General features: G+C 47.3%; 1 long non-coding RNA gene across 1 annotated transcript; it reads left to right on the forward strand.

The window, feature by feature from the left end:
- Positions 1-605: 605 nt before the first annotated feature.
- On the forward strand, positions 606-25798 carry LOC125361685. Its single transcript, XR_007212978.1, has 4 exons — positions 606-723; positions 3501-3509; positions 22154-22162; positions 25788-25798. It is a non-coding gene; the product is annotated as an uncharacterized LOC125361685 (long non-coding RNA).
- The last annotated feature ends 420 nt before the right edge of the window (positions 25799-26218 follow it).

Below are 26218 nucleotides of genomic sequence, written 5' to 3' on the forward strand. Positions count from 1 at the left end.
ATCCTTGCTGGCTGCATCTACAAGGTGCAATGGAGGCTCCTTGTACCTTCAGCCACCTGACCACTTGTTGAACAGCTTGGCCTGCTGCCTTGCTCTTAAAACCAGCTCTCACAGCCCAGTTCATCCTGAATCAGCATCCTTTTATTTCTTAAATTTAATTGTATTGTCAAGGTTACAGTTACATACGCAAGGCAGTGAGTATATTTCTTGTCAAACTTGTTACCTCCTCCCTCCTTTTTCTCCTACCTTCTGGCCTCCCCAGGCCCCCTCCTCCGAGTTGCACAGTTACTTTCCAAAATATTATCTTGTGGGTGTTGGTGTTGCACTGGTTCACCCTTTGTCCTTTGTCTCACCATTTTGATGTTCCCCCTTCCCTTCCTTAATTCAGACAAACGTATATACAATACGCAGGGCACCAAAATCAATTCAGTAACAACAGGGGGTAAACCACAGGAAAGAAAAATGAAAGGAAAAAGAAAAATTTCACATACTGCATTAAAAATAACAACAGCAATGAAAGCCCTCTTGTTTCCATATCTTGGAGTTCATTTCACTTAGCATCATCTTATATAATCATATGTACATAGCTATTGAGCTATTGTCTGTGTTTATCTGGGTCTGGTTCACATCACTTAATACGATTTTTTCCAAGTCTTTCCATTTCTTTATGAATGGGGAAATGCCATTCTGTCTGATGGAAGCATAGAATTCCATTGTGTGTGTGTGTGTGTGTGTGTGTGTGTGTGTGTGTGTATCACTTTCTTAATCCATAATCCATTCATCTATTGAGGGGCATCAGGGTTGGTTCCATATTTTAGCTATGGTAAATAATGCTGGTAGCTTTACTATGACCTTACTTGTGATCCTTTGGGTAAATGCCCAGAAGTGAGGTTTCTGGGTCATAGGGGAGCTCTATGTTTAGTCCTTTGAGGAACCTCCATACTGCTTTTGCAGAGTGTACCAACAGTGTAGTAGCGTTCCCTTTTGGCCACATCCCCGCCAGCATCTGTGGTTACTGGTGTTCTTGACAATGGCCATTCTAACTGGGGTGAGGTGGAATCTCAGTGTCATTGGCAATGATTAGTATATGCCTAGGGTAGTCCTGAATCAGCATTCTTAACAATGCCTGGCTTGGAACAGATGCATACCACTAAGAGTTAAGTGAGGAAAGAACCTTGTGTTGTATTCGCCTCCAGTAACTGGCCTTGGAACTGTCTCAAGGCTTCTGGCTCCAGACTCTGTGTCTTGCCCTGTCTTGCTTCTCTCCACCCTGAACCCTGAGGTAGCCCTTTGTCTGGTTCTCTCAACCCCAATGAATCCAGGCAGAGCTACTATCATGGCATTCTACAAAGAGGAAAACGAAGTCCAGGAAGTTAAATGATTTGCCTGAGATCTCAAGGCTGTTGGGCTAATAGAGCTAGAGGAGGATCCAAGTGAAGCCAGAGGAGACTCAAGGCAGGTGCTCCTTCCATCGTGATAGCCAATTCCACCCTTGTTTCGTCGACACAGTTGAAGTTTGGCCTCTCCCCTCGTGGAGGGTGCACAAACCTGCTGTGTCTGCAGGAAGATAGTCATGAATGTGACCACTGGGCTCAGTCACAGCTTTATCTGACTTGCTAGAGTCACAAAGCCGAGAAGCCAAGGGAACAATATTCCTGCTCATGCCTACCTCATCCAGAGGCTTTCTGGTTTTTTTTTTTTCCTTCTTCTAAATTAATTACAAAATGTTCAAACACTTAAAAATGTTGAAGATGCAAACAGTATATGCCACCCCCACTTCCTAGACAGGAAATAAAGCCGGGCCTGATTTATTTTTGCCGAGTGCCGTGATGCCCTTCCTAACACATCAATAAGAGGGATTTCACAAAGCCACGCAGCAATGTCGAACATTTCTCAATGAAACTGGCTTTTAGTGGAGTTTGAAAAAGAATTTTCTTTATAAATGGAAATCATGTCTTTGGATATTTCAGATATTGCGTCAAGGAAAGTCTGTGGTTCACAGACCTGCTTGTCTAAGGAGTAATTTAATGCCACAGACAGAGATCTCTATTTCTCCTTTTATCTTTAATCAATTTTAACAAGCCAGGTAGTCGTTGAAAATGGGTCCTCTAGCATCTCCCCTTTCTGCTTGGTGACACTCTCAGGGATTTATTTGTATGTGGCTTCTGGCAGCGACTCGCCTTTTCCTATTCCTTGCCTTTCCTTGCCACCATTCGGGTCACTCTTCAGGACCCATCACCACGTCTTCTCGGTCTCGCCGAGATAACCACGCTCACCCAGCACCCAGCCGCAGAAGTAAGGTGTGCATATGCCTCGCATTAGTTATTTATGTTGTAATTTCCACATTAGACTCAGTCTTGCTCATCTATAATCTATGTAACAGTAATTATCTTAACTGTGGATGCTGTACAGTTTCCAAGTGCTTTCTCCTACTCCTAATCTTATTTAATACCTATAATATCTCTGAAGTATTTTTCGTAGTATTAAATTTTATAGAAACTACCACAGAGACCCAGAGAGTGAAGCAAGCTGCCTCAAGTCACATAGCGAGATGCAAGCTTTAGAGCAAATTTGGTGCTCCTGTCTTCTTACTGGAAGAGCTTTTATTTTTGCCAGTACTAGGACTTGAACCTAGGGCCTTAGCTTTTTCACTCAAAGCTGGTGCATAGCCCCACTTCTAGTTTTTGGAGTTTAATTGGAGACAAGAGTCTCATGGGCTTTTCTGCCTGGGCTGGCTTTCAACCATGATTCTTAGATCTCATCTGCCTGAGTAGCTAGGATTACAGGTATAAGCCTCGCTGAGAGTTCCTTATGTCATTTTAACAATGGAAATTGGTTACAAATTTATTCAACTCCTCTAGTCATCAATTCCTTTATTCTCAAAGAAGTTACTGATTACATGATATGCCAGAAATCCTGGTGGGTTTAGGGAGGACAGTACTGAGGAAGATAAATAAGGTCTTAGTCTCATAGAGCTTAGAATAGAGATAGATGGTAAACAAGGAGGCAGGTAAATAAGTGTGGCAGGTTAAATAATTCTTGTACCTTCCGTCCCTCCCCCCACGGAAGTGTCCGCACTTTTATCCCTGGAACATGTGAAAGAACTTGGAGTTGGGGAATTCACTCCAGATTATCCAGGTGAGCCTACTGTAATAAAAATAATCCTTAGAAAGGGAAGGCAGAAGGGTCAAAGTCAGAGGAAAAGATATAAAGATGGAAACAGAGGTCAAACTGCTACGACTGACAGGCTTGAAGTTGGAAGGAGCCGAGAGCGAGGTGGGAAAGACCCAGGAAATATAAACTGCTCTCAGAGTCTCAGACGAAATGCAGTGAGTGGTCCCACCCACGTTAGACCTCCAGCTTTCGGAACGACTAGGGAATGAATCTTAGTTGCTTGAAGGCACCAGCTTGCAGTAATTTGTTACAGCTGCAAGAGGGAACACATACATACTGCAATCACAGATTATGCTCAAAGCTTGGAATAAAAGGAGCATGCTGAGATAACACATGTTTAGAGAGCGTTATAGTTGGAAGGAACAGCCAGTGCAAAGGCTCAGAGGAAGAATTCGTTAAATTCAGGGCCAGTGTGGCTAGACTTCTGTGGAAGGGAGGAGGGTGACGTGAAATGTGGCCAGAGTCAGATCCTGCTGGGCCTTTTAGGTCATCATGATGGGTCTGAAATTTTGCTAAAAGAAACAAGAAGGCTCCAGAAGAAGGTTGAACAGGGAGAGAGGTAATTTATCATTCTGTTGTCCCCAAGTTCCAGCACAAGGAAGAATTTTCCTTCGAGCAGGGAGAAAACCTAGACCCACTCAAGACCAATGCATTCTTCACATTGGCTTCCGGTGCTCTACTGGGTCCTTACACCGTGCTGGGCTTTCTCTGTCTGCCAACCTAGCACTCTACTGCAACAGAGGCAAATGCTCCTGTGTCTGTGGCAGGCGGTGAGCAGGAAATAGCTCTAGACTTTTGTGTCATTTGTTTCAGCGAGAGTTGACTTGAATCATGGAGGGAGGGGATTCAACATTACTGAACTTATAAATGCCTCTAGTCTAGGTGCAGAATCCACCATTTGACGTTTTTGTAAATGTTTTGTACATGATTTGCTTTTGTCTTGAGATGAAATATAATTCTGTGATGTCAGGACAATCTAATTTATAGAAGGAGATCAATAAGTGCTTATTGAAAGTAGATGGGAGGGAAGGATGCGAAGAGGTTAGTCTTCCACCTCCAGCGTGTGTGTGTGTGTGTGTGTGAAGCATAAATAATGAGAGCATTAACAAACAGGAACATGCAAGCATCAACACAACTTGCATTTCTGGGGTGCTGGTGGCTCACACCCGTAATCCTACTTAGTCAGAAGGCTCAGTGATCAAAATTGCTATTCAAAGCCAGCCTGAGCAACCACCAAGTCCACGAGACGCTTCTCTCCAGTTAGCCACACCAAACTGCAAGTGGAGGAGTGGCTGGTAGAGCACCAGCCTTGAGTGAATACGCTAAGGGGTGGTGTTCAGGCCCTAAGTTCAAGTCCCAGTGCTGGAATGAACACAACAAAACCAAATAAAACAACAGCAACAAAAACCTTACCTTTGGTTCTTCTACAATGATTATTTTAGAGGTATGAATTTGACCTCATGCAGTCTCTGCTAAGAAATAATATGAGCCTAAGGTTCTACTCCTCCCATTAGAAGCCTTAGGGTAATGGCAAGACCCAGTTAGAATTTTTTCTGGTGTAAGACTACACACAGTGTGCACCCGCATGTATGCACACGCATTAAGCAACACCTAGCAGCCTCCTCAGCTTAATGTACGTTATGTACCACACCTGCCTATCCAACTTCCCGTGGGTTACAAATGCAGCTGGTTCTTCCAGTTCCCAGTGACATCCCTTCCACCAGAAATCTGCATGTCTTCCTCAAGATTCAAGTCTAATTCATGTAATAGCATTTAACTATTTAATAGGATAGTACTGCTAATTTTTTAGGTGCCTTTTTTTCTAAAGAATGTGTCATTAGTGAAGTTTTGGTGTTATACCCCTAACTCTATTTTCTCTCCCTTAATTCTGTGTTCCATTTGTTTTAATTTTGCGGGTGCATTTGCATAGCACAGAGATTTTCCAGAGCACATATGGGGTTCCATAGCAGAACTGACTGTACTTTCTTCTGTCAGCAGCACCCAGAAAACAAGAAAATACGCGGTGATTAGTAAGAAATAGAAATCAAACCAGTAAACACTAGGAATGATTCACGATGTCCTTCTGGAGAGGAGGAAATCCTCCTATTGTTGATTCAGTTTTCCATCCATCCTTCCACCCATTCACTGTCTGGGAAAATCTTGGTCCACTGCCTACTGGGTGTTAGGTACTGATTCAAGCCCTAGTGGAACTGCACCAAACAAAAGTAGAGCCTTAGAGAAGACTAGAGATGGTGCCAGAGATCATTCTAATTCTCAGGATGCTGAGGCAGTAGGATCTTGACCTAGTGGCCTGCCTGGGCTTCACAGTGGGAACCTGTCTCAGAAAAGCATAATAAATGAACGAATGAATGCATGAAGGAAAGAGAGAGAGAGAGAAAGAAGGGACAGAAAGTGCTGTGGTTGGAAAAAGATAATATAGAAACCTAATAACGATGTTGCATTATAAGATTACTTCAGCCCCTCCCCCCTCCCACCCCCGTACCAAGGGCCTTGGGTCTTGCACTGGCTTGGCTCGCTTAGCTGGCTCAGTAACACCCGAACCACCACACCTTCAGCTTGGCTTTTTGCCCATTCTATTTTAGAGATGGACTTTCCTTTCCTGAGCGAGTTTTGAAATGTAATCCTCCGGATCTCAGCCTCCTCAATACCTACGATTTCAGGCATGAGTCCTTGGTGCCTGACTTTGACCGGCACTTGCAACACATCATTGTACTCAATCCTTTCAGTAATCTAGTGATTAAACTGGTCGATAATCTCAATAAGCTAGGTAGGCATCACTGTCCTTTTCACTTTCTTGATGAAAATACTGAGGCTTAGCAGGTAAGTCGTTGAGGCAGTTTAGACCTAGGATTCTGATTACAGCCTGTGCGCTTGTTCATTTATTTTTAATTTTTGCTGCTACTGGGGTTTGGACTCCGGGTCTGGGCATGGTCCCTTAGCTTTTCTTACTCAAGGCTAGTGTTCTGCCACATGTAACCAAAGCTCTCTACGTCCAGATTTGTTTTTATTAATTGGAGATAAAGATCTCGAAGACTTTTCTTCTTGGGCGGGCTTGGGACCACGCTCCTCAGATCTCAGCCTCCCAACTAGCTAGGATGACCCACCTGCAGCCTGGGTTCTGAATCTCATCTCAACACAGGGCCACTTGTTTCTGTTCCCGGACCAGCAACGCGAAGGGACACATTTCCTTTCCATCCTCAGAGAGGGATGGAGGGCAGTGTGTGTGGCATTTTTGTTTTAGTCCATCAAGTATGAATTAATCTATTTTAACAGCTGTCACTTCAATCTTGTTGTAGGGGGAGGAGATGAAATTCCTTTGGGGTGCAGAGGGAGGGAAAACCTTAAAGGACACCAACTTACATCTTTTGACACAGGATTCGAGTAGGACATTGTGGGATGCCGCAGAGAAAAGGAAGGTAAAGAGAGGGAGTACTATGCACCCCATGTGTTCTTTGAGGAACAGTAGCTAGTAGGGAGGTCCCATGATGAGGCGGCTCTTAAGCTCTGGAGAAGCCTTTGCCTTTGCCCTCTTTAACATTGCCTGCTTTGCTGATATAAACTCTTAACACCACCCCGCCCACCAAAAAGTCAGTGATACATGGGGGGGGGGGGTTGTTCAGAAGTTGCAGGCTAGGTTTCTAATAGGAACTGGGGTTGAATACACCACGCCATGACCATGAGATTATAGCCAAGAGCAGCCAATCATCCTTGATCGACAATAGGAGTCAGAGCCATTGTTGGAGGGAGGGGTAGATCAGAACTAGCCACCCATGAGAAAGTCCCTTGAGTTCTGGGGAGTCTGCTGATCTCTGATGAGGGATGAGGTGTAGATAAGGGATCTTCTCTAAAGATGAGAGACGTTCACACGGCAAGGAATCCCAAATCAGGAAATTGGTTAAAAATTCTGGTTTGGCTATTTACCGAGTGATCAGAAGCAATACGCTTAACCTGGCAGTGCCTCAGCGTTCTTCACCAACAGCAAGGCTGGGACACAGGTCTTGGGGTATTATCATTAAATATTTTTTGTATGAAAGTACTAGGGCTTGAACTCAGGGCCTGGATGGTGTCCTTTAGCTTTTTCACTCACTGGAACTCTACCAATGGAGCCATAGGTCCAATTCTGGCTTTTTGGTGGTTCATTGGAGGTAAGAGTCTCATTCTCGTCGACTTTTCTCTCTGGGCTGGCTTCAAGCCGTGGTCCTCAGATCCCAGCCTCCAGAGCAGTCAGGCTTACAGGCATGAGCGACCAGTGCACAGCTCTGATGGGAATTGCTTGGAGAACGGAGTGGCTATGAAATACTGAGCACAGTGCTATGCCTCAGCCCATCAGTGGTGATCATCACAGCGAACTGAAGGGTAGGCACAGTGTGGGGTTTTTATGGGTTTTTACTTGGAACAAGGTTCACATCTAATTTCACCACATACTGGGTTTGTTCACGTGATGATATGAGTTGAGCTTCTCTGTCTTTTAGCAGACTGGGGAAAGAAGACCTGGAAATCCACGGTGAGGATTACAGAAGGGTAGACGGTGCCTGCCATTAAGAGGAGCTCCCGGGAGGAGCCCGCGATCAGGGCGTGACTAGTCCGTGGTGTGCTCTGTGAACTACGGTTTGGATCTGGAACGGGGCTAGAGTTCTGTTGAAGGATTGGTCCCCCAGTGATCGCACTTTTGGGCGGGGGGTTGGGGCGGGGGGGTGGGAACTTTCCGGGGTGTGGCCTAGTTGGAGGAAGTCACTGGACAGGCTCTTGAAGGGCATATTGGGGCCCCAACACCTCTCTTTGCTCCCTGTCCCTGTCACCGTCCCTCCCCTGGTCCTTCCCGGCTGCTAGGAGGTGGGCAGGTTCTCCTTCCATATTTTCCCTGACGCTGCTATGCTCTGCCTCAATGGAGGCCCCAAGACAACCTGGCCGAGCAATGGACGGACACGTCGAAACTCTTGAGCCAAAATGAAAGTCTCTTTTTAGGTTGCTTGCATAAGGTACGTTGTCGCAGTCACGGAAAGCTCATGCACGGGTGGGCGTCCCTTTGGTGGACAGAGCCTGCAACGTTCCACCTCCCGGGGTATCCTGGTGGAGCCCACCCACCCGTGCCTCCCTCCGCAGGACTGGCTGCCAGTGAACGGGGAAGCAGCTGTCTTTTTCATGGCTGAAGACTGTTCCAGGTGAGAAGGAAAGCACTAACGTGTTTCTGCATTTTCTCCCTCCTGCCTGCAGCTGCTCTCCCTGCGACCTAGTTTCTGTACACTGCCTTCCCACCGTCCTCTCCAGCCTCAGTGCCGAAGGAAGCTGGTACCCCCCCCCCCCCCCCCGCTTGGACAGCTGGCCCGGAGTCCGGGTTCCCACCGAGAGGCTGCGGCCCAGCCGGCACCCCCTTCTGCCTCACACACCCAACCGAGCTCCGGCGTCGGCCACCACCATCCAGCGCTTTAATTGCCAGCGGGATTACTGCCCACAAAGGGTCAGGTCCTCCCCGGGGAGTGGAGCCGGCCACAGAGCTGACGCGGGTTATTATTATTATTATTATTATTATTATTATTATCTTTACTGCTTTGCCACCCAGGTGCCAGGAGAAAATGCCGAACTGGAAGGCAGCCCTTGGCAGAGGGGCTGGATCCAAGGTCTCTGCCCGAGGCTCTCACTCAGGAAGGAACCTGGGGGCTTTTCCCTTCCGCGGCCAGGCTCCCCAGCTTTGCGGATGGGAGCGCCCGTCCTTTGGTGGAAGCCAATGAGGGCCCCGAGGACAAGCGCCAATGGTGGCGGGGCTGGCTCTTAACCCTGGCTCCCAGAACACCTGCCATCACAGTTACTCGGGAAGCTGAGGGTCTGAGGACTGTGGTTCAAAGCCAGCCTGGGGGGAAAACAAAGTCATGAGATTCTTGCTCAAGTGGTAGAGTAGTAGCCTTGGGCACAAAAGATCAGGGACGGAGCCCAGGCCCTGAGTTCTCTGTGGCCATGGTGGTCACTTCTTTAAGAACATTTATTTATAGCAGGGTACAGGTGGCTACTGCAGTCCTAGCTACCGAAGCGGTGGCTATCTGAGGATCGTAGTAGTTCAAAGCCAGCCTGGGCAAAAATGATCCATGAGACTCTCATCTCCTAAGCAGCAAAACCCTTGAAGTGGAGCTCAGGTGGTAGAGCATGAGACCCTCACGTAAAGTTCAGTACACACGCACAGAGGCGCGCGCGCGCACACACACACACACACACACACACACACACACACACACACACACACGAAGAGCCGAGGAGCCCAAACCTGTTTCAGGCTAGTTTCCACAGACTGCTCTGCCGCCCTACGTTAGCAATCGCGTTTGGGGCGTTTCCTCCCGTTCGTTCCCATGGCAGCCGGGTAGCTGGGCGTGACCAGCTCTGTTGCACACAGAGGAAACTGTGCCTCACTTGGCTCAAGACGGCAAGCGAGCGAGGGAAGCTCCAGGAACTCAAAGCCCGACATGAAATGGCTTGTGCTGAGTTTCGAGCTGCACAGTCAAGGCCACGACCGGAGCTAAAGTGACAGACAGGGCAGAAATGGTGCCAGACAAGGTGAAACCAGGGATTCGCAGCCAGCGGAGAACAAGGTCTCTCCCAAAGGTGAAGAAGAGTGGGATGGGAGAGTGGGTGGGGTGAACTGTAGCCTACTCCCGGAGACCTAGAGCTAGGCATGGAGATTCAGGCCCAATCCGGGGGATTGGTTAGTGCTAGCTGTGCTTAGAACACTGGGTAGGCCAAGAGGCGTGTGCCCGGCCTCCTACCTCCAGGCAAAGGCTCAGGGTGTCAGCCTAACCCATGGGCTTTAAAAACTACTCAGATAAATATAAAGTATCCTTCACACCAACACAAGAGAGAAGGATATAAAGGAGGAAAAGAGTAGAAAACACTTTTATATATTTTGATACTGAAACACACATACACGCAACTGTAGAAAAGGGCCTAAACAAAAGTCTCTTTATTAATATTTCCACACAAGTGATAAGATAGATGGAAAGGAATTAGATATGGAAAAATGTAATATTCTGCAAAGGAAGCTCTGGGGAGACCCAGGGAGTTATGAAGGTCATTTCTCATTAAGGATGAACTTTTCTGTTCTTCCCTCTGCTGGCTTTATCCTACGGAAGCTTCCATTTGTGCCAGAGATTTCCTCCCCTTGTTCTGCATGCTGGAGCTGGCTCTGTCACCAAATGACCCCTCAGCTAGTCAGTGCCAGGTTATTTCTGGCTCTTTCAAACAACTGGTGGGATTGTTGTCCATTTTCCTGCTGTGGGTCTGTATTTATTGGCCATTTTAGCTGCTCTGAAGTACAAACAGAATATTAACTCTGCAACTCTTAGATGCCCGGGATGAGGGAATGGAGCTTCTCTTGAGTTGGACCCCAGGAAGTAGTAAAGATTGCTGAATTCCAGAGGTTACGTTGGTGGCAGGGCGGGGTTTGAAGTAGACGTGAGTTCCAGAGATATAGGGCTCATCGGCTGTCAAACGTGTGGAAGGATGCACTAAAGATTATATGGATTGCCTATGAAGTGTTCCCAATAGAGGCTGGGCATTCATGGAAGAAATAAAATGATGCTGGTTTGCTCTGGTTCCCACCAGAGCAAATGTCTGCTGAATGAGTGACAGCGTGTGTGGCATTCTTTGCAGGGATTGTTGGTGAGGAATACCTTTGGCTTGAGCCGGGTCCTCTCCTCTCAAAGGAAATGTTGGACTCCTTAAACCCTCGACCCTTGCAGTGTGGCTTTATTTGGAGACCGGGTTTTCGTGAGAGGAATCAAGCTGAAATAAGGGCATTTGGATATGCGTTTTCCCTACAAGAAGGGCAGATTTGAACAAAGACACACAGAGACCACATGTGGAAATGAAGGCAGAGGTCAGCGGGGGAGGCATCTGCAACCTAAAGAATAGCAAGGCTGGAACAGCAAACCACAGCAGCTGGGGGAGGCATGGGACAGATTCTCCCTCAGCCCTCTGGGGAAACCACCCCTAAGGACACCTTTGATATTGGATTTCCAGCTGACGGAAATGTGAGACAGCACGCTTCTGTGGTTAGAGCCACCTGGTTCGGAGCGGCCCTGGGCACGGAGCTCAGGGAACATTCATGAAAAGTTGGATGTTATGAAATCCCTGGCTCCCACCTGGCATGAAATACAAGCTCAATGAATGCTTCTGGGACGCGCGACATTTGGCGTGTACGAGGTATTTTTATTTTAGTGAATGGATGAATAAATGAGATGGCGAACGTGGCATGTAATATTCCAGATCTTGGCACGTGGACGGGCGGTTCAACGAGTCCTTACTTCTTTAGACGATCATCGGAACTTAGGTGTGTTCATCTTTACTATGAGCACACGTTTGTAACTCGTGACTGTGAGCCTGACAGGAGCCCAAGTGCTGAACACGTATGTGATCCTCATCGAGCCCTCACAGAACTGCTACTACCGATCCCGTGTTCAAGATGAGGTCACGGAGGCACCGAGAGGCTCAGTGACTTTCCCGGGTCCGTGCGGTGACTGAGTGGTAGGTTTGGCTTTGGGAACCTTGCATCGATTCATTACTGGGAATGGTGTCCGTGACGAAGCGAGCGCACAGCAGGTGCTTAATTCCACGTCGGCGAGTGGACGAGAGCAGCCGGGTGAAGTCTGTGGGCTTCCCCTTCCCCTTCCCCTTCCCAGCTGCTCCCCACGGGACTCCATTTCTGCAGGCTCTGGAGCTGTGCCCTCCTCTGTGCTTCTCTAGCCGAGTCCTTCCACCAGGCCCTGCCTCACCCCTTGTGTGTCGCCCGGGCTCGGAGCATGCCCACTTGGTGCAGAAGGGGCTGCCCGGGGCCTGGGGTGGGGGTGGGGTGGGGGGGTCCTGGCCCCCGGTTTAATTATTGACGCGGATTATACACTTGATGATCGGTGTGGCAGAGGAAGGCGACGTTCAGGAAGGAACCATCTTTGAAGGACGCAGGGGCAGGGTACAGGGGGCGTCCCTGAGTGTGCATGTGCGTGTGCGTGTGTGTGTGCGTGTGCCAAGGCCCTCGCAGCCTTCCCCAGCTCACCCCTAGAATCCCAGCTATGCAGGAGGCCGAGACCTGAGGACCGCAGTTCGAAGCTAGCCTGAGCAGAAAAGCACTCGAGACTCAGCTCCAATGAACCGTCACCCAGCCAGGAGTGGGGCTGGGGCTCGGGGTGGCAGAGCTCTGAGGATAGGCCTCAGTACTAACACACGTGCACGCACACACTCACACGCACACACACACTGAAAAAGGAACGAGAAGAGCAGGTCTCTGCCTCTGCCTCACCGTGCATTAAAGCGACAAACCACGGCTGCCCATCTCCACAAGGTGGCCGGCTGTTTGGCTTTCGCTGGCTAGCCTGTCTGTAACACACACGTGTGCAGTGGTCCTCCCTTCCCCTCCACACCTCCACACTCCTCCCTTCACTCCTATTCATAGGATGAACCGGTGGGTTTGTTTCTGTGTTTCTGGGGGAGAAGGGGGAGTGAGTTCGAGTTCACGTATTCGTTCAGCCCATCCACACGTTTGCTTAGCATCGCTGCGTTGGGCAGAGTCCCTGTTTAAAGCGCTGCAGGTGTGTGCATGGTGGTAGAAAGGCTCCTGTGTTGGGTCTGTCCGCAATGCAGCTGTTGAGACAGGAAGCTGTTCTGTGCTTCGTTAGACACCAGGTTCCCACACGGCTGTGAGCAGCCGTGAGGCCTGGCCCACGAGGCTCTGCTGGGAAGAGCTTCCCCAAATCCCAGGTCATGAGGTATACGTATTCCCTGCGCGGCTCATAGGACAAAGCTGGAGAGAAGGAACGTCACCAACCTCCCTCTTTCCTGCTATCCACCACCATATAAACGGGGGACCACAAAGTCCAAGGCTATTAAAATAATAATGCAAAGGATCCATATTTCTCATCTTAAAAGCGCTTGTGGAACAGCCGACGAATCCTCCCAGGGCCCTCGTGTGACTTGGTAAGCGTAAGTTTCTGCTTGTAAGCGAAGAAAGTGGAACCCGAGGTTGATTCAACTCTTGGCCCGAGGCTACCGAAAAAGCAAGATTTTGAGCAGGATTGGATTCATCAGCCCTCGATTATGTTTGAACCTTTTGCAGACTCCAAGGGGCCATGTCCCTTGGGAAGCTCTAAGGCGTGAAGCCGATTTGCCTTGGCGGGCAGAGCAGGGAGAAGGGGACGAGTTGGAGCTTTGCAGCTTACAGACTACCCCGGAGGCTGGCAGAAAGTTTGGTAAGGGACTCAAGCTCTCTGCACTCCAATTTCCCCATTTACAGAATAGCCACCATATATTGGCAGTGGGGTTAGGAGAGTGAGCAGAAGTGAATTTGTATTTGTGTAGTACTTAGTAAGGTGCAATATACCTCTTTTCTTAACAAACGATATGGAGAAACATTTGAAACACATAGAGAGCTTGGAGTTGCGGGTCGTCATCTCCATGATCATTCTCACCTCCACAACCAGGTGTTTGGACAGTTCTTGCCACTGGCCCGCATTATGTTCGGAACTGTGGGTGTGACAAGAGTTGTACATGACACCTTACTTTCCTTATAGACACACTGAGGCATTACCACCACCACCACCACCACCACCTCCACCACCACCATCATTGTGATCAACCATCTTGGCACTTCTGTTATTCCAGATTCAAAGGTGTTTTAGGAGAATGTCACTAAATATCACAGGCCTTACTATTTATTATCTGTTGGTCATAGCTCGTTTGTGTCATTTAACTACTTCCCGTCTCACGCATAATTGCAAGTGCATGTCCTGTGTGCTGCAGGGCATGAGGCCTGGCCTTGAGTGTGGCCTGCTGCCCTTGGAGGGCTCTGGTAGCTGTTTCCACACGCATGTTCTGCATCTCCACCATTAGTTTCTGCCAAGCATGGGCTTAATGCCTTAACGCCACCATCAGGAGGGTTGCAATTAGTCTGACTTGAAGGAGTCATGGTTCTAGACATTCTAGATACACAGTGGATGACATCAGCTAGGTCTTGTTCTAGCAGCCTTCTTTCTTTAATCCTCACAACCATCCTATGATTTGAGAATGGTGACCATCTATCTGTCTGTCAGTCCATCCGTCTGTCCGTCCATCCATCTACGTGTACATATGGTGCCAGTATTGGGCTTAAACTCAGGGCCTAGTTGCTGTCCCTTAGCTTTTTTTTTTGCTCAAGGCTGACACTCCACCACTTGGGCCATCTCTCCATTTCTGGCCCTTTTTTTTGGTGGATAATTGGAGGTAAGTGTTTCATGGACTTTTCTTTCCAGGTAAGCTTCAAACTACAGTCCTTATACCTCAGCCTCCCAACTAGCTAGAATTACAGATGTGAGCCGCTGGTGCCTGGCTTCACCTCAGTTTTGTAGTTGAGGAAACCGAGGCACAGAAAGGTATGTAACTTCTGCAAGAACCCAACAAAAAGCACATAGCTTGTTACTTATGATTTTGGTATAGTTGAGAGAGGGTTTGTGTCCAAAGCTAGATTAGAAGATACTAACGTGAAGTCATGCTATGTGAATTTCATCTCACCCAACTGCCTTTAGTAGATCACCAAATATTTATATTTCTGACCTTAGTCTCACCTGGGATAGGCACTGTGGATGTACTAGAGTTAGAAAGTACCTCCCCACCCCCTTTAAGCTTTATTGAAACAAAAGCATAGGAGTTGGATGCGGCCCTTGGAGACGCTGTAGCTATCACCTTCCTCCTCATCGTCATCTGTCATGTCTAGGGCACTTGGCATATTCCAGCTACAAAGGCCTTTGATGCAGACGGACTATTCCACAGAATCCTCACATCATCTCTAGGAGGGGGCATTTCTGTCTCCTCCATTTAAAGAAGGGAATAGGCACGCCAGACAGCTAACAGGAGTTACCTGACCTGTGCAGCGTGGCAGCGCTAGCCTGTAGGAGACCTGGGTGTTTCCTCCACGTGGCTGTAGGAAGGATGGCTGCCACGCGTGGTGGACCTGTTCCCGCGGCCTTCTGTCGTCCTCTCCAGCAAGCCTGAGAATTAATAGCTGTGAAGCTGAGACCGTCGCGCTGGCGGACCTGTTTGTTGTGTGGGGGAGAAGGGCTGCTTCACCTCCGTCTTTAGTTCTAGTTCCTCACCGTCCACACGGGCCTGCCTCCTGGGGGTGTGCCCGTATTATTAATGAGGGTAATGTGAGCACGAGGCCCGGAGATTCATGAGAACGCCAGGAATGATTAAGCGTCAGAGCTATTTGACAGGGCCGCATGGAGCTGAAGGACATGGGGACCTTGTGTTGGGCAGGGCCTTGGCTTAGGTCCATTCACACCACTTCTACGGGATGCTTTCCCAAACCCTGCAGAACAAGGCTGCAGGCAAGATGGAGAAAGGATCTCTTCCTGGTGACCGTGGCGCCAAGGTGAAACTTGTGGCATAGAACGGCTCGCATCCACGGACAGCGCAGGGACGCGTTTCCCAGCCTGCCTTGAAGTGAAGGGGGCCTACGTGGCCCAAGGTGTCCCATAAAAGGTGGGGATGAGGTGTGTACCACTTCCTCCTTAGCTTCTAGAAGCTTCTTCCTTGGGATAGTGCTCGCCACCTGCTGAAAGACTGAATGGTGGGTGGTGGAGCCACAAGATACATGGAGCCCCGGCCCCAGGAAGATGGGTGAGTTTTCTTACCAACTCAGATTTCCATAAAATGAAAGAAAAACAACTTTCACCACGATGAGAGTCATTGATACTTTGAGGTTCATCCGTGGCAGCTACGAGCATGATTTACCTACTAATTGATAAATGAACTTTACATCATTTTTAGTTTATTTTACTTTTTGCCAGTCCTCGGGCTTGGACTCAGGGCCTGAGCACTGTCCCTGGCTACTTTTTGCTCAAGGCTAGGACTCTACCACTTGAGCCACAGCGCCGCTTGCAGCTTTTTCTGCGTATGTGGAACTGAGGAATCGAACCCAGGGCTTCATGCATGCTAGGCGAGCACTCTACCACTGAGCCACATTCCCAGCCCTCATTTTTAGTTTTTGAATAACATATATAACATTAATGATGATGATGATGATGATGATAATTGGAGTATACTTGGGAGACTATTTGGTGTGATTTATTTTAGTTATCCCAAGTTCCTGGGAAACATTAAACATCTTTTCCTGTGTCCTCAGTTACACTGACTATTAGGAAACTTCTAGAAACTGCAGCCCTTTGGGGAGGGCTCAAAGGCACGCTCTTCGGCGTCCACCTCGCTTTTGGGATCATCTTGCTCTGCAAGTGATTCGTGAGTTTCCTGGTGTGCGAATCGGGAACCGCTAGGATGCCCGCCTGGCTGTGTGGCGAAGAGTCTCTCGGCCCCTACCTCGCACCTGAACTTGGCCTCCCCAGATACAGAGTGCGGAAGAAGACTTAGCAGTGAGCACTCACACCTTCCACCCAGTGCTTCTCAAGAACCTGGAGGTTGTCAGTGAACAAACCAGGAAGAAAATGAGGCCCCCGAGTAAAGGTGGCACACGTTTGCGGTCAGGATACGGAAACAAAGGGTCTGAATTTTGATGTGGCACATACAGAAGGAATAACAGGACCCATATCTATCTATCGATCTATCTATCTATCTATCTATCTATCTATCTATCTATCTATCTATCTATCTATCTATCTATATATCACATCATCTAAGCTCAGATATACCCCCTTACTCTCCAAACCAACCAACCTTGAAAGTAGAAAATGTGCATATGCATGACTGGGGTGTGAATGAAATCCCCAGCTTGCCTGGCTCCTTTAGGGCCATTTCTGCCCAACCCCAGGGGGTCCCTCGAGGAGAAGGGTTTGGAGTTAACTACAACTCCCCAGGAGTGGCCCACTCGTGTGATCTTTTTTTTTATATTTGTGCTTCACTTCGTAATTCAAACAGAAGTGGGGAGTTTCACTGTCAGGAACTCCGCTCTGATTTGCCTATAGGAAGAGCATCCTCCACCCCCCCACCCCCCCACCCCGCCCCGGGAGTGGCCATTTGCTCTCCTGCCTCGCCTAATGTCTTGCTTTGTTTTGGCAGCCTGAGAGAGTCCTTCTACTTGGCTTTACACCTATTTTTTTTTTCCACTTTCACTTCGCATTATTTCTCCCTCCCCCTCAGCTGTCCGCTTTCTGATTTTTATCAGCTTGTTGCAAATGCCTTCTCTCTCTCTCTTGGTAACTTTCCTCCAACCCTTTGTAAGGTGAGGCAGCATGCAAATCAATTCAAGGAATTACATAATGCCCAGGAGACCAGCCTTGTTAAAATTCTAAGTGGGCCAGATGGCTTGTTTTGTTTTCTTTGTGCCACTCTCTCCTCCTTCTTCCACCTGTGTTCTTGCTGGTTACTGCATGGCCTTTAAATTTGGCCCTAATTGCCCTTTTTCCTTGACTCTCCATTTTTGTGGTGGTTGTTGATGTTGGTGGTCGTGGGACTTGAACTCAGGGGCCGAGTGCCGTCCTCGAGCTTTTGCTCTACCACGTTGAGCCACCAAGCCCCTTCTGGTTTTCTGGTGGTTGATTGGAGATAAGAATCTCGTGGACTTTTTTTTTTCCCCCTGGCTGGCTTTGAACCACGATCCTCAGATCTCAGCTTCCCGAGTAGCTAGGATGACAGGCGTGAGCCACCGGTGCCCGGCTAACTTCCCGTCTTTCTTACCCCGGAAAAGCATCTTGGCAGAGTGACAAAGAACAAGGACCCAGAAACTCCCAGGGGGAACAGAAAGATGTTTCAAGTTCCCCTTGAACATCAGCCTCAAGTTCTGGGATGGTATGGGCCATCTCAAGGAGAGACGAGTGCCAATGCAGAGACATTCCTGAAGAGGATTCGTGGGAAAGGCAGAAAAGGTGCCAGCCACCAGTGGCTCGCTCCCGCCGTCCTAGCTTCTCAGGAGGCTGAGGGCTGAGGGTCGCGGTTGGAAGTCAGGCAGGACGGGAAAGTCTGAGAGACTCTCATCGCTAGTCACCACCAAAAATTGAAAGTAGAACTGTGGCTCAAATGGTAGAGTGCCAGCCTTGAGCAAAACTAAAGGACAGAGCCCAGGCCCTGAATTGAAACCCCAGTAACACACACACACACACACACACACACACACACACACTACACACGAGAGAGAGAGAGAGAGAGAGAGAGAGAGAGAGAAAGGAAGGAAGGAAGGAAGAAGGCTAAAGAGGGAGGAGAGTCGTGAATGACCTGTAGTCGGGGAGGGGAACTGGCCAAGGGCTTTGGGTGGGGTTGAAAGGGACGGCTGGGCCTGGGCACAAGAACAGACAGCTTAAGGCAGGGAAGAGCTGAGAGCAGCCAGGTAAGCCGGCAGAGTCCAAGCTGACCGAGGAGCTCGTGCTTCTATTTTTAAGTGGGTTGAGAAAAATAGGCCTCCTTTTCCTCTTTTGTGTTAGATTAAGAAAAAAAATTTTTTTACAATACCGGCAAGTGTGTGTTTCAAACAAGGCCACTGAAAGAAGAGCATAGGACATTGAATCCTCTACCATCAAACACTTAAAAGGACTCAGAACTTAAAAATACATTTGCTAGCGGACATCCCTTTAATATATGCGATGCTTAAAAGTTGTTATTTTATGATCTTAATTTTTTAATGGTCCCCTGTCTGTCTTCAAACTGTCATGCAGTAAGTATTTTTCCAGAAGTGTATGTACGTGTGTGTGTATGTATGTGTAAATAAATCATAGTTCATTTTATTTGTTTATTTTTTCTAGGACAGGGACTAGAACTCAAGGCCTGGCTGCTGTCCCTTAGCTCAAGAGGAGCACTCAACGAACGGCATGAACCAAGGCTCTAGTTGTCGACTTTTGGTGGTTCATTGGGGGTGAGAGTTTCCTGGGCTTTCCTCCCAGGCTGGCTTTGAACGGCGATGGTCAGACTCAGCCTCCCGAGCCGCTGGGATGACAGGACGGGCCGGTAGTGCCGGGGCTCGTGGTGCATTTTGACCAGCTTGCCCTCGGGTTACCGCACCACCATGGTTAAAGATGTAGGTTACTTTCCAATGGTGGTGAGTCAGAGCCTGACTTTATGGCTACAATCCTGCTGCTGTCAGCGGTCTGCAAATGGAATTCCCGCCCAGTCTGGGCCCTGACGCATGATATGGAGCACGGGCCCTCCCTAACCCCTGTATGCGTTTCAGTGCTTGCAAAACCTTGCCTATGTCTGCAGGTGAGACCTCCCTGATCTCCAGATATCCAGTTGTAGGTGGGAGCACAGTAGCCGTCAAAAAATACAGTGTGACCCCTTTGAATTAGAGAGAAACAAGGGTCTAGGAAGTGGGATAATCGAAGGTCACAGCCCCTCAGCACCTATAAGATAAATAGCTTGCTCCAGGCCTCCAACAATGTGATTACATAAAGTCTGCAGCGCTTGGGCCTCAGAGCAGGCATATGAAAAGTAGTATGCATTGAGCAGGGATTATCTGTCAGATTGGCGTTAGGTGCTCTACAACTATTATCACCCCCCATTCTATATAATTACCACCAGTTTCTTATTGAATTCTTGCTACACACTAGACACTATATTCTTTTCTTTTTCTTTTTTTTTTTTTTAACCAGTCCTGGGCCTTGGACTCAGGGCCCGAGCACTGTCCCTGGCTTCTTTTTGCTCAAGGCTAGCACTCTACCACTTGAGCCACAGCGCCACTTCCGGCCATTTTCTGTATATGTGGTGATGAGGAATCGAACCCAGGGCTTCATGCATACAAGGCAACCACCTTGCCGCTAGGCTATATTCCCAGCCCTCTTTAAGTATATTCTACAGTGTTCTCACAAAGGCAGAATTGCTTAATGACTCGTCTTGAAAGCATTTCGCCACAGTTAGGTGGCACATAGCTGTACTTGGGAGGATACAGAACAGCAAACTAGAAGGCGCCATGTGAACAGCAGCTCAACTACCGCCACAACTTAATCTGCTTTGACACGGGTCAGGCGAGTTCCTAGCTTCTCTAAGGCTCACCCTCCTCATGTAATGAAATGGAAACAGTAAGACATATGCCTGGAGGTCAAAGTCAAACACGGGAAGCATGGGATTAACCATATATGTTTAGGAAGGGGGTAATTCTAAACCATGGTGTTCCTGGGCAGCTCTGGTGGGCCTTATTTTTGGTCAGAATACTGAGCGAGCAGGAAGGGCCTCCCAGGCCCAGGAGAGTCGAGCTCCTATTGTGTTTCCTCCTGTAGAGCACCTTGGCCTTGGAGGTTCTGCGTGGCAAGGCTAAGGACACATTGACGTGGGGCCACTGCCAAGCCTGAGAACTGCTGGGTTCACTAGACTCACGACAAGTTGCTAAGGAAGATCCTCATTTGCTCTTCAAATGCTAGGAAGAAGTACCATTTCCAAAACGTTGTCTGGGAGAGAAGTCCCCCAGAGTGTTAGCCATCAGCTACCTGCAGACAGGCACGGAGTTAGAGGCTATGAATAAGAGAGGGCGGTTTGTTGGTTGAAGCTTTTATGTCCAGGTGTACGTGTACCCAGGTTGGTTTGATCTTGGTTAGAGCTATTCTGCATTTATGTGAAAAGTCTCTAGGTCTGTTAAGAAGCAGAGTGGCTCTGTCTGTTTTTACCTAGGGCCTATGGGAGACCTGTGTGGGTATGGTCACTCTTTGTCATTAGGAGCACCGAGGCCGAGGGCGGTGGGACCTAACCTGGTTGTGCATAGAACGTGTGGTGCCTTTCAAAGATGCTACAAGCCGCAAACCTTCCTCGAAACATCTTGCTGGGAAGACGCTGGAAGGGAGTCAGGTACCCATATTCCACTACTGTGTAGCAAGGCTAGGGACCATTGGAACAATGGGGACATCAGAGCCTAAAATCCAGACCTGAAGTCCTTTCTACAATGAGTAATGCCGAGACCACTGGCTCTGACAGGTCATCTCGTTTGCTCACGTTAGCATGGACCTGCTTGCCAGCTCACCCCAGAGGGGCACGGAGGCACCTGGAGGCCTCCTAGCTGAGCACAATGTCCCCCTGGAACCATCCATGGGCCCATCACAACCACATCTGTGCTCTGCCACGGTGTTTAACGGGAGCCATTGCTGGTGGGATACACACCCCCTGGGCAACAATGGCCATTTGCTTTAAAAAAAAAGTAAATTACAACTGGTGCATGTTCAGTCCGCAACAATAAAGAATAATTTCTCTTCCTTGTGCACAAGAGCTCCAATTATGATTTAATTCAATTCCGATTAACTATGCTTTGATGGCATTTCCATTACATAAAAAATAAATGTATTAGCCAAGCATAATGTGTTTTGACTATAGTTCTGATGCTAATAAGGAGGCTGTTTGGCGGCTATGATCCCACACTTCATGGTGCGGCTGTGAAGAACAAGAGGAAAATAAAAAGGGATGAGGCAGATCCCAGAGACATCCCCCACACGAGGGGCATCGTGATTTGGGGGTGCGTGGGGGGGGGTGTGCCGGCCTATGCTGGGATTTCGCAGGTTTGCTTTCACAGCCTGTGTCTGGGATGCTTTTGGGTGTGCAGTGGCCGTTCTTCCTCCTGGGTGTGCGTGGGGTTGGGGGAGGGGGTGGGGACCACGAGGGTGGAGCTGATGGCACCCCGACGGGCTTATAGCAGCATCCCGCCCTCCTCTCCCACTGACTGGTCGCCTTTGTCTCAGCCCTTGGGCCCCATCAGCTTTTTGGCAGCTTTCATCCTTTGTGGTCTCCCCAGCATCCTCCATTTCTGAAGAATAGGGCTGGTCCGGGGAAGCCATGTAACAGACACCATTTCTCCAGGGGTCCCCTGACCTTAGGGTTTCACGGAAGAGAAAACTGTTGGGTGGAGACCCGCTTGCCTGCAGGCCCGGAGACATTCTCTTCCCTCTTTCTGGGTGGCAGGGGGCTCCCTTCCCCCAAGCTGGGCCTGGGCGAGGCCCTGCCTGGACTTGGGAGGGTGGAGGCCGTGTTTGTACTGAGTGGCAGCTTCGATTTTCTTTTTTTTTTTTTTAAACCTTGTAGATATAACTTTCAGTTTCTTGCTGTTGTGAACCTTTGAATTACCGCATCCTTTCCTGTTTGGCGTCTCAGTTTTCTAGTCCTGGTGTAACAAGTACTGGACAACCCACCGCTTCTGTTTCAAGCACTCAGAGCCCTTTCTCTTCCTCTGGCGTAAAGTAAAGCTTCAAGAGGTCAAGAAACCACCGGGATACCAGCCATCCACATCCCATGTCTATCTAGGTCCTGAAAACGTATATAACCCATTCATTCTTCCTGTTTAGACTTTATATACATCTATCTAAGTAATCAGCGTACATCTGGGTCATAATGTACATATGCTTTGATCTACTGTTGATTACATAGTGAATATTTTATTTGCTCTTTTAATTTTAAAGAATGTTTAATGACTAATATTCAGCTATGAAGATCAATTATAATTTCTTTGTGTAATCTTCTGTTATTGAGCACTTGGATTCTCTTGACTCCTTCACTTACATAAATAATTCTATGGAACATCTAGGAGGCATAATGAAACCAGTCGCCCAATTGCTTTCTTCTAGTTCTTCCCTAAATGAACAGTAGACAATTAAAAATCTGTTCAACTTCTCTCTCTCTCTGCCAATCAACTAGGAAGCGTTCTAACTTCCTGCTGAAGGGAGTAGCAATCTCTACTGGTGTTCTCTAAGCCCAACCACAAGAGACAGAAGCCAGATTCAGGAGAAGTGGCCCTGTACTTCAAAGCTATGGGAAGCCTTGTAGCCACCACAAGATTTCCTGTTTCTGGGATCTTAGAATCTGAGCTAATTCAGAAAGCCTTCCCTGCCTCACGGTTTCCCTAGGATGTTACCTTTATGTTGTTAATCATGCCATAGTCAAGAAGCCATGAACTGCACTAAATAGAACTAAAAAGTTTAATCAGAACTGCCAATGTCAGGCCTGAGGAATATGAGAATAAAGCATGTGGTAGCAAAGCACACCTTCTTCATAGCACTGCAAGGGAGAGAAAAAGAAAGCACTGAAGAAAGAAGGAAGACTATTGCTTGCACAAGACAAATGAAAAAACCCAACCTCACAGCAGATAAACTCAAGACAAAAAGAAAACTTGCAATTTGTCTTTGCACTATGGAAGTTAATAAGAACCTGAATTCTATGAAACGGAACTTGACAATGAGAAATGAGATGACCACACAATGAGATTAAAAGAGAGTTCACAATGCTAAGAAAATGGAAGCAAAACTCCACTTTTATGGAAATAGATTATAAACAAAAAGAACTAAATTAGACAGCTGAAAATTTGAATGCTGACAAAGAGAAAAGGTTCATGGTAATAATGATGAGAGCTTAGGAAAACAACGGAGATTAGAATCATTAGGAAGATGATAACACATGTGAAGGACACGGTTGATTAAAAAATAAGGACTGTTGGTGTGTCCACGCAAGAGAAACACGTGGAATAGAAATACATCTCACTCTGTTTTTGCAATGGAAAGGGAAAATCACATCCCAGAAAATCAGATTTAGAAAGATAACAAACAAGAGATAATAATATCCTCCAATAATGAAGAAATAATTGTTCTGGCATCTAAACAGAAATAAAGCCAGGTCAAGTTCAAGGAAAGGGTCCAGCTGACCTCTCCTCAGAGGGCTCCTTCCATCTGCCCGGGGTCAGAAGGTAATAGAGCAATGCCTAACAGAGTTTCAGGAGACCCACAAAGGCACGAAACGCGGTGCTACGGCTGACTTAATTGTTTTGGAAGCATGAAGGCAAAGAGTAAGCATCTAGAATTGGACGGTAAGGGCTTCGCGCTCACCATTTCTCTGGAATACTTTCAGAGAAACCTATCCAAGTCAAACCCAATGAATGTAAGCCATCAAAGGCGACAAAGGGTATCTGCGCATGGCTCAGGTGAGAAAGTATAACAGAGCTGAAATTAATCGTGAGCGTTCCCTTTTTTAAAACAGAGGGTTTGTAGCTATAGTCTGTTTCTAAAAGCTTGGAAATGCATCGTTCTCCAGACGTCCTTGAGTATGAGGGGCAGTTTAGGCGTCACTTTTGGTCTTATCTCAGTACCAAGGGGTGAAGCCTGTTCTCTACCCACGGTGGGAAAGTATTCTGCCCACTGAGCTATACCCTCACCCCAGCACCCTCCTTTAATGACAATCGTTGCTGGATGATAAGATCCAGCTCGATGGTTTCTCCTTCTCTCCCCCTTACAAAAACTTGATTTGCAAGAGCTTTCCACGAGTATGAGTATTTTAAAATAACAATAGTGCAGAGGATGAGCAAATGCAGCAGTGGTACTCACTAAACACTATGTGGAAAATGAGCTGTGCACCTTGTGGGTGAGGACAGGAGGGGGAAACTGGGAGAGAGCGAGGGATGAGGTGACATTGCCCCCAAAGAAATGCCCTCGTCACTTGACTTACGTCGCTGTAAATCCTCCGTCTATCACCTCTCCAATAATATATAGCATATATTTATATATTGAAAAGACCCAATGGTCCAGCTTAGGTGACCTTGTTTCTAACTTTCTCTAAACTCAGTTTGTATTTCCCGTGGGCTTAACAAGTATGCAATAACTTTTATTAGCAAAATGGCAAACACGGTGTGCCGTTTCGAACCTTGACCATATCAACTTTAGAAAAGGAAAGAGCATTCGTGTATGCTACTCTTTATCTGGCGAAGCGTTGGGCAAATTGTATTGTCTTAATAAATATGAGGGGAATGAGTAAAAATAACAATCTTGCAATAGAAACAAATTCACATTCCTGTCTATCTTATTTCTGAAATCTCAGGTTTTATTTCAGAATCTCAGGCTGTCTCTGAATAGTTGGAAGCTCTGCACTGAGGTGCTGAGTTTCCTTCCTGGATTTACAAGAGTTCATAGTCATGCATGCAAAGCTTTCCTGTGATGCTTATTATGTCATTGTAGCACTGCATATTATTATCATTATGAATTGTTTCGTGCAGTTCCTGGGGCTTGAACTCAGGCCTGGGTACTGTCCCTGAGCTGTTTTTCTCAAGGTTGTGCTCTACCCCTTGAGCCACAACTCAACTTCTGGCTTTTTTTTTTTTTCTTAATTCTTGATGATTAATTGGAGATAAAAGTCTCATGAACTTTTCTGCTTGGGCTGGTTTCCAACCATACTCCTCAGATCTCAGCCTCCTGAGTGGCTAGGATTACAGGTGTGAGCCACGGGCACCTGGCCTCCTTATTAAAATATTTTAATGAATTAAAATGTTTTAATCCTGTTTTCCTTTCCTTCGTTGCTCGAGAGGTTGAACGTTCTTTTCATTTTCAATTTTTGCCAATCTTGGGGGGCTGTCTTATGTTTCTAACTCTGTTTCATATCTCTTCTATGGCTGTTTTTTCCTTACCTCTGAGCAAGCACTGGCATGTACGCGCACCCAACCAACTGCCTAATTGTTACTAATATTCTGCTGCTCTGGATGCTTTGTTTGAAAAACAAACTTTTGACATGTTCACAAAATTTCAAGTTACGGTCAGACATTTTTCTTTTCTTCTTCCTTCTCTTATTGGTTTTGGTTGATTACTTTTCTATATTCTTCTCATTTCCCTCATGGATTTGGATTCATTTCTGCATGTTTTATCCTTTCGTGTGTACATACGCCATCTTCCAGTGCTCCCTCTGGCTCTGTTCTTAAGCCATTTTCTACCCTCACTATGGGAACCCTTCTAAAACATAACATTCAGAGTCCCAAACACTAGTTCTAACTAATCCAGAACATTGATATTATACAAAAAGGAACAGATATTCAGCTAGCAACCGTTCTCCTTTCCCCCGTACACCCTTGGTAAACCTCTTCTATCTGATTTCCTGTTTTCTGGTTTTGTCTGATACATGGAATCATGCAATATGTTGCCTTCTGTGTTTGGCTTCTTTCACTTAGCTTAACGTTTTCAGAGTTAATTTATGGTATGACATGTGTTATGACTTCATTCCTCTTTTGTGGCTGAGTACTACATTCCCCAGGGATGGCTCCATTTGTTCATCCACTCATCAGTTGGTGGGCAATGGAAGTATTTCACATTTTGACTATTATTAATAATGATAATGGAACGGCCATTAAAATTTA

This window comes from Perognathus longimembris, chromosome 13, assembly GCF_023159225.1.
Source record: "Perognathus longimembris pacificus isolate PPM17 chromosome 13, ASM2315922v1, whole genome shotgun sequence".
Lineage (NCBI taxonomy): Eukaryota > Metazoa > Chordata > Mammalia > Rodentia > Heteromyidae > Perognathus > Perognathus longimembris.